Source organism: Podarcis gaigeae (assembly GCF_964106915.1).
Source record: "Podarcis gaigeae genome assembly, chromosome: Z".
NCBI classification, from domain to species: Eukaryota; Metazoa; Chordata; class Lepidosauria; order Squamata; family Lacertidae; genus Podarcis; species Podarcis gaigeae.
Window position 1 is genome coordinate 6151969 of NC_139691.1, and position 8512 is coordinate 6160480.

Here is an 8512-nt window from a genome sequence, read left to right on the forward strand (position 1 = left end):
CTACATATAGTAGGGGTATTTAAAATGAGAGTTGTCATAGCACCCTCTTTTTCGCTCTTCAACATATGGCAACCCCATACATTGCTTTTTATTATCTTTTTATAAATGAGTTTGGATTTTAGTACTCAATATATTAAAAACCTTCAATAAAATTGTTTTTTAAAAGGAAATATATATACTGTATTGCAATGCAATCTTATACATGTTTACCCAGTTATTATCTTCTGTGTTCAATGGGTCTTCCTCTCAGAAAAGTCTTCCTTAGGTTGCAGACTTATTCTGTAAAATTAATGCATAGCAAAAGAATGCACGTTATAAAGTTGTAAATATATACTCTTCCTTCCAGGCTTCTCACTGCAAATGTGTCACATTGGGAAGGGAGTGAGCTTGGAAGGAGAAGTTTTGTACTGTCAGACACAGCCCTGGGGTCAAATTCACAGAGCTATCTATGGCAGAAGCACATCTGATGCTGAGACAGGGAAAGCAGAACAGAAAGTCCTTCAGAAGGTCATCCTAACACTCTTGCCATTTATTTCCAGAGCAATCCTAAAGTGATGGTGGCAGTGGGGAAAATGCATAGTAGAAAAATCTACTCTTCTAATCCCTGCTTGCTTGTGCTGGCCAAGCCAGAAGGTAGAATTGACATATTTTCAATCTCTTGTCATCTGGCCTTTGGTATGTGCATTCCTTCACACTAATGGGAGGAAACAAAAGAGCAGCCGGTTTTTGTTTCTTGTTTCTGCTTTTTCCAGGTGTATATCAAGACCAAGGCCATTCCTTATCCACCCCTCCATGTTGATCATAAGATCTATTGTGACTAATAACATGGCCCTAGTTTACACCCATGCCTTTGTGTCTTGCCTGCTTATCTCCTTTTTCCTCATGCACAAAGCTATTTCCTACATCAGCCCTTTTGAAACCTGGTGCCTAAATCTTGTTGGACTGCAACTCTCACCAGCCCCAGATAGCATGGCCAAGGGCTGAGGGGGGTGGGGTTTTTAGCCCCAAACATCTGGAGGGCACCAGGTTGGGGAAGACTGTCCTAACTGAGAGGGGGAAGCATAGTCTTTTTTTCTTTTTTTTTCAAATGCAAAACTAAAACAAATAGAAGGGATCTAAATATCTTTCCTCCTAAGACTTCCTGGCTCCATTTAATCATTTAATCCATTGCAGGCCAGTGAGATGTATTCCAAAGTCAAAAAGCATTGGTGGGCATTTATAGCTGTTGTTCACTGAAGTCTTGTGTTTTGTCCCAAAAGGACTCCCCTCCCCTTTACTTTATCCTTCTCAGTCTTCCACATCAGCGCACTGAAGATTAATGGCTTGGGCAAAGCTCTCTGGCTGCCAGTGGTTCCAAACAGGCCCTGTCTGAAATGACCGTATTTCCTGCTATCTTTCCAAAGTGCAATACAGGAGTCAGGTCAAGCCCTCATTTCCCTCAGAAGAGTCAGCAAGTCAAAGTTAATTAAGATAACAAAGAGCAAAAAGCAACAATAATTAAAATTTGGCATTGCCTTCAGAGATGTGCAAAAAGGAAAAGAAGAAAAGGGGAAAGATTTGAATACTTAGGCCTGCTGATGGCACAGAAGGGATTCCATCAACCCTGAACATCCCCTGCAAAATCTTTTGTGTAGTTCCAGTACATTTTCATCAAGTCTGGGTAAGGGGTTTCTGATTGCAGTAAGTTGTTGTTTGCATTGTGTAGGTTGATATACACGTGTGGTATGTGCAACAAGCCCTCACAGCAGTGGCGGAGCGTTTCTCGCTTGCGCCTGGCATAGGCAGGTGCATACACAAGGGCACACACAAGGAACACCATGGGGGCAAGGGGGCACTGCTAGACTACACCTGCCCACTGCTGCAAAGTGGGTTGCATGCCCCTGGCACCCTCCAAGTGGGGGGGGGGAGCTGAGAAGGACACAACAGCTCATGGCACCCTTCCTGCAAGCAAGGACCAGGATGCATGACAGCTGGAGAGCACTGAGGAGGCCACAGCTCACGATGGGGCAGGGCACCATTATGTGCCCCCCCCAATAAACTGTGCCCAGAGCAATGGCCCCTCAAACACACACACACACACACACACACACACACACACACACACACACCACACCACACCAATGAATTTTATATTAAAATCTTTCTTTTCCCTAACTCACAACAATAGCCTTCATAAACGTACCATATCATGGACTTTGTGGTCTCAATGATGCATAAATAGTCATTCTTGTGTGCTGTGCTGAAGACCACTTGTTGCACCAATTAACAAGATATTGGTGCATTTCCTGGAATAAAAAAATACTGCAACATAAATATACATTATTAAAATGAATCCAAAGAATTTGCAGTCAAAAGAATAGGGTAGCTCCTAAAAACAAGTATCTTTGGTGTCAAGGGCCAGCTGATCCATGCAGATCAGCTGAAGGGTGTTATTTCTGCCTTGTCACTCATCAAATAATTGATATAATGACTAGGAAATGAGTGGTTTTCATCTTCGTTGAGCTGCTGGGCTGGGCAGAGAGGTTTAAGCATCTACCCTAGTGTTGTATTTACTTTACTCCTCCCTTAACTCCCTTCTTTTTTACCATTGCTCTCAAAAGTGTTGCTTTTTAGGGGGGGTGTTGGAAAATATTTGCTTGGAGTGCCAGATCAAACACTAAGACTGGGAGTTGGTCACCCCTTCAGTTGAAGACTGGACAAAGTTTATCCAACGTTTTGTGATCGTGAAGCTTTCCTATCAATTTGAAACAGGTATGGGCTGGTTGTGACAACACAGTAATGCAAGAACTGGCACATCCTAGAGCTTAGCACCAGGGCTAAGCTTTTGGCATTGACCAACACTTTCCTAAGCTTCTGAACCTACCAGCACAGCCCTATTCTATCACTCGGACCTACCCACATTGCTATGGTGTCTTCTACCTGTTGGTGGTGACCAGGGGCATAGCTAGCTGCTCTGGCACCTGGTGCAGTGGGGGTGGGCGAGCCGCCCATGGGGGTGCTGAAGGAGTGAGGACCAAGGGTCCACCTGGGTCCACTTTGGAGAGCCAGACTGAAGCTATTTTATAAGAAGCAAGCTAAAAGCTAAAAACTATTTCTCTCCTCTGCCTGCACACAGCATTTTTGTAAAGGCAGCAAATGTGGTCAGAGCACTTCACACCTGCTCTAGCTATTGACCCAATTCCCGTAAACACACCGAGAATAGAGCGAACAACAGGAAAGATGTAGCCCACCACAAAATAAGGTGAGAATACGGATGGCCAATGTGGTTTTACAAGGAATTGGAAATAGGTCAAGAGGATTTTAAGCCATCAGTGCCACCTAGTGGATAATGCAGCTTGGAACCGAAGGGCCACCATCAATTCTTTAATTGGTTGAGCTTCAATGAATATGCATAAAGGGAAATGTTTGGGGGGTGAGTTTAGAGGCTGAACTTTGCTTTGCCTAAGGGGATAAAAACTGTCTGCCCCTGGTGTTCGGGGGCATTCTCTCATTTTTGCCGAATGTACCCACTTTGCTTTGCCTGTCTGACAAATAAACCAAAGTCAATAAAACTTCTTTTAAAAAATATTGCTGCCTGGATTTTTCCATTCTGGTCTGGATTCTGAAGTCTCCAACAGTGCCACAGTGATCCATTTTGGGCAGAGATGAGTGGCCCAGGCGTGCTGCAGGCCAGGCCCTGCAGTAAGTGCCCCCCCACGGTGTGCCATTTTGTCACCCCTCCTGAAGGATGGGGTGCCACAGTGATCCATTTTGGGCAGAGATGAGTGGCCCAGGCGTGCTGCAGGCCAGGCCCCGCAGTAAGTGCCCCCCCCCACGGTGTGCCATTTTGTCACCCCTCCTGAAGGATGACACCCGGGGCAGCCCGCACCCCCCTTCCTATGCCTCTGGTGGTGTCTTCCTGCCTTTTCTTCCTGTAGCCAAAATGGTCTCCTTAATCCCCATCAGAAGCTGTTCCTGACAAATGCTCCAGATTAATTCTTCTCTTTCCCACTCCCTTTTTCAGAAACTTTTAATTAGGACCTGATACTGTGCCATTATTAGTATTTGTTATTAAGTGTTAATATCTTGTTCGCTTTCTGGCTCTAATGCGCCCATGCTCCATCTCCCTTCTTTCCCCTCTTCCTGGGCTTTGTTTTAATTGTTATATTTTTTCATCAGTGATCAGCCGAGCTTCCCTAATGATCTCAACTCATTTAAAGGGGTTTATAACTCCAATACAGAACTCCAATAAAAAAGAAGCAACAGTCTTGCTGGGGATCCCCTAAGGGGATTCAGCATCTACAAAGACAATAAACTAATTTACTACTTGCTGGCTTTTCTTATCCCTTCCCCACCTCCTACTGCCTATTATATTATTTTGTGCAAAAATCCAAATCCTACTAGAAAGGGGTGCAGAAGACCCACAAACTTTATTGCCTACTCTGTGCCATGAAGATCAAGATGAAGTCTAAAGCCTGATTCTTTATTATAGGAGGCCATATCCCACAAAGAGAAACCACATTCAGATATGAATTATAGCTCAGTGAGATGGATTGGGTCTTGTACACAGAGGGTTGTATCCAATTCAGGGCTAAGATAAAATCACTTGGTTTGCTGACAACATGTTTAATGCCAGTGGAAGGCTGTTGCAGGTTGGTGGTAACTTTGGGCTCATCCACAGCCACCTTTGACCCTGCTCTTTCCAGGCACAGTTTCATATTTTAAGGCTTCTTGTCTGAGTGCTCTTTTTTTCTGCAGAGCTTTCACCATGAAAATCCACCCTTTAAAGCTGGTTTGCCAAAAGCAGATTAGTCATGCTGGCCACATGATCCGGAAGCTGTCCGCGGACAAACGCCAGCTCCCTCGGCCAATAAAGCGAGATGAGCGCCGCAACCCCAGAGTCTGTCACGACTGGACCTAACGGTCAGGGGTCCCTTAACTTTTTTTTAAAGCTGAAGCACAACAGATGGATGAGCCTGTTGTTGTGCAATATATGACACAATCTGTTGTGCAAGAGTTTCCTCTAGTTAGGCTATTGCATTGGATTCCCCTACTGTGCAACATTTAAGCTAATCCTTCTGCTAGTGGAAGAGCCCTTGTATTAGCAGACACAGAGAATAGCATACAGCCCAGAACATCCTGGGTGCCTTCCCTGGAATAGGCCCCAACTCTCTGGGGCCCTGGGTGCCACCTCTCTGATGGGGTGATCACAGCTTCAGAGAAGGGCATTCGGGATAGAGCTGAGCAGCTGGGGTGGGACAGGGACCGGCATATTCTAGCTCGGAAACATGTGTAAGCTTCTTGCAGGGATGAGGAAACTGGCAACTTTGCAGCTGGAAAAGCAGTTGAGGCAGAGGCTGTTGGAGCAAAGGGGTGGAGGAAGCTCGCACTAACATTGCCAGAGTCTCCTCCCCCCCCCCCATTCCTGGCTCCCAGAAAGCACAGACGAGTATAGACTCCAGTCTGAGCAGTGAAAAAGAAACACCTTCCATTTGTGCCCTTGAGAGCTTGCTCGTTTTCTGCAAATAGCACCACAAACCAGAAGTTATGGGCAGTTTTATCTAGCCCTGCTTCCCACCTCCAGCCCCCTCTCATAAAGCGCCCAGTCACCCCCATGGTGATAGGGTGCAGGCAGGCATGGACATGACATGACATCATGATATCATGTAATGTGGTGCACACGCATGCTAGGCACCCAGATTTTGGGGCTTAAGTCAGTGCCCCTGATCCCTGGCATCTCCAGTCAGAAGGTGATGGGAAATATTTCTGTCCACCTGAGCCCCTGGAATGTCATAGCCACAGTAGACAATTTTGGACTAGAGGTGCAGGTAGGCTGAAATGATATAATGCAGCTTTCTGTGCAAGATAAATATAAGAAGCCCCAAAATATCAGAACAGTGCAAGGGATGGTTTGAGCAGTTAATCCCATTCAAACTTATTTATTGATAATAAATATCTATTAAAAATGATAACTGGCTTTTTGGTTTCAAACAAATTATCCAATTGTTTCAATGTCTCAAGTGTCTCAGAATCTGAAAAAGCTGCCAATCCAAACGAATTTATTAGAAGATGTTGTAGCTGCAGATATTGCCACTGGTCTGCACCTGATAGGTGATATTTTTCTCTTGAAGCAGCATACATATAAAATTCATCTTCCTCATCTATCAGTTGGTCCAAAGTCATAGCTGTCAACTTTTCCCTTTTCTTGCGAGGAATCCTATTTGGAATAAGGGAATTTCCCTTTAAAAAAGGGAAACGTTGACAGCTATGTCCAAAGTCAATACCCCTGCCTCCATCCATTTTTTCCATGTTACTATCTTTCACCCAATTTTTTAAAAATAGGATCTCCCTACATAGTGAGTTTAGCATGTGAAAATGGATCAGATTTATTTTTATTAGACAATATACTCCATATCCTTCTAACAGACTTGTTTCAAGAGTCACCTGAATTTTCAAGTATTTTGATCCTAATATTCTCCAGCCAACACAATGGCCGACATTGATGACAAAATCCAGCATCGCTTGAGCTCTGTGAATGCAGCTTTCTCCAACTGAAATGCAGAGTGTTTGAGGACTGGGACATTTGCAGGGAAATTGAAATGCTTGTTTACAAACCTATTGTACTACCAACCTTACTGTACGCTTGTGGAACATGGACCACTTATAAACACCATCTCCAACTCCTTGAATGATTCCACAACGGTGTCTCTGAAAAATTCTACAAATCACTTGGGAAGACAGGTGAACTAACCCCCATGTACTGAAAGAAGCAAGATCATCAATGTCAAAGCAACAATTCTTCAACATCAAATTCGTTGGACTCGTCATGTTTGGATGTCTGGTTATGGTCTTCCAAAGTAACTACTCTATTCCAAACTTAAAAATGGGAAACATAATGCTGGTGGTCAACAAAAGAGGTTTAAAGACTCTCTCAAGGCAAATCTAAGAAAATGTTGGTTAAACATCAGCAACTGTGAGCACTCCAGTTGGAGAACAGCCTTTACCAAAGGTGTTATGGACTTTGAAGACGCTAGAACTCAGGACAAAAGGGAGAAACATGCTAAGAGGAAGGCACGTTTGGCAAACCCTCACTGTGATCAACTCCCACCCAGAAACCTATGTCCTCACAGTGGAAGAACATGTGGATCCAGAATCATAGCTGTCAACTTACAGATTTGAAAATAAGGGACCAGCAACCTCAAAAATAAGGGCTCAGAAGCCAAAATAAGGGATTTTGTGGACACAGGAATGTTCAACTTCTGAGCCCCTCTGAGCCAAAGGCAGAAAGCCCAGCCAGCAGCCAAACGAAGCCTCAAGCCTCAAGGAAAACCACCGTCACCTCTCCACTGGGAAGCGCTGATCAAAGGCGAGTCCCCAGGCAACACAGCCAATTTGATCAGCACAAGGCATGCAAGCTCTATGCCTTGGAGATCCAGTGTGGGGTAGTGGTTAAGAGTGGTGGACTCGTAATCTGGGGAACCGGGTTCGCGTCTCCGCTCCTCCACATGCAGCTGCGGGGTGACCTTGGGCTAGTCACACTTCTCTGAAGTCTCTCAGCCCCACTCACCTCACAGAGTGTTTGTTGTGGGGGAGGAAGGGAAAGGAGAATGTTAGCCGCTTTGAGACTCCTTCAGGTAGTGATAAAGTGGGATATCAAATCCAAATTCTTCTTCTTCCACCCCCCCCCCAGTCGTTCTTAGACTTCTTATTGGGTGAGCAACGCAGCCAAGCAACACAGTTGGAGCCTCCCTCCTCCCTGGCTGGCAGGGAGGGAGTGAGGGAGAGGAGCTGCTTCCTTTGAAACCCGGGAAATTTAAGGGACATCATCAATAAGGGACAGCAGCTGGACATGGTGCTGGGATAAGGGACTGTCCCACCAAATAAGGGACGCTTGACAGATATGTCCAGAATTGGCATCCACTGTCACTTATGGACTCACTGTTAAGACTGTGTTCATGGAAGACAATCTTACTCGGCTACAAATGATCACCAAAGAAGAAGAAGAAAAGTGTGTTCTAAAGTTGCTCAGGTCGGGAAGTTATGACCAACCACAGGTTTCAAATATTTGATACTTAACAATAAGTAGGCATGATGGTATATTTCTAAATCTGGAATTCCAAATTTCATTAATTTGCAATTGCATTTTCTGCAAGGATATTCTGGGTGTTATTGAACCCAAAGACATTTCCTAAACAAAGAGTTTATCTTTGGGAAATATGATAGCGGCTATCAAACCTTGAGATTCACAGGATTCTGTATTTTTCAATATTATCTAGAATCTGTGAGCTGTCATCAACACCAAATAGCAATTTGATGCTTTCTTGGTTACTGTTTCAGGCATTTTGTAGCAGAGTTGAAATCCCCATGATTCATATTATGTTCCCCCTTTGTGAAAAGCCTCCTCTAATTGAGCAGACGGTGACCAATTTTGGGTGTGAGAAACTGCTCAGAGGAAATTAATTACCTGCTGGGCAAAATCTATTTCCGCTGGCATAAGTGCAAGTTGTGTTCTTGAGTGATGACCCAGCAGCGT

At 44.6% G+C, this 8512-nt stretch overlaps 1 long non-coding RNA gene across 1 annotated transcript; it reads right to left on the reverse strand.

The window, feature by feature from the left end:
* Window positions 1-212: 212 nt before the first annotated feature.
* Window positions 213-6662, reverse strand: LOC310836572. The gene is made up of 3 exons (XR_014560159.1): window positions 6611-6662; window positions 2183-2285; window positions 213-279 (listed from the first exon to the last, which is right to left on the reverse strand). It is a non-coding gene; the product is annotated as an uncharacterized lncRNA (long non-coding RNA).
* Window positions 6663-8512: the final 1850 nt, after the last annotated feature.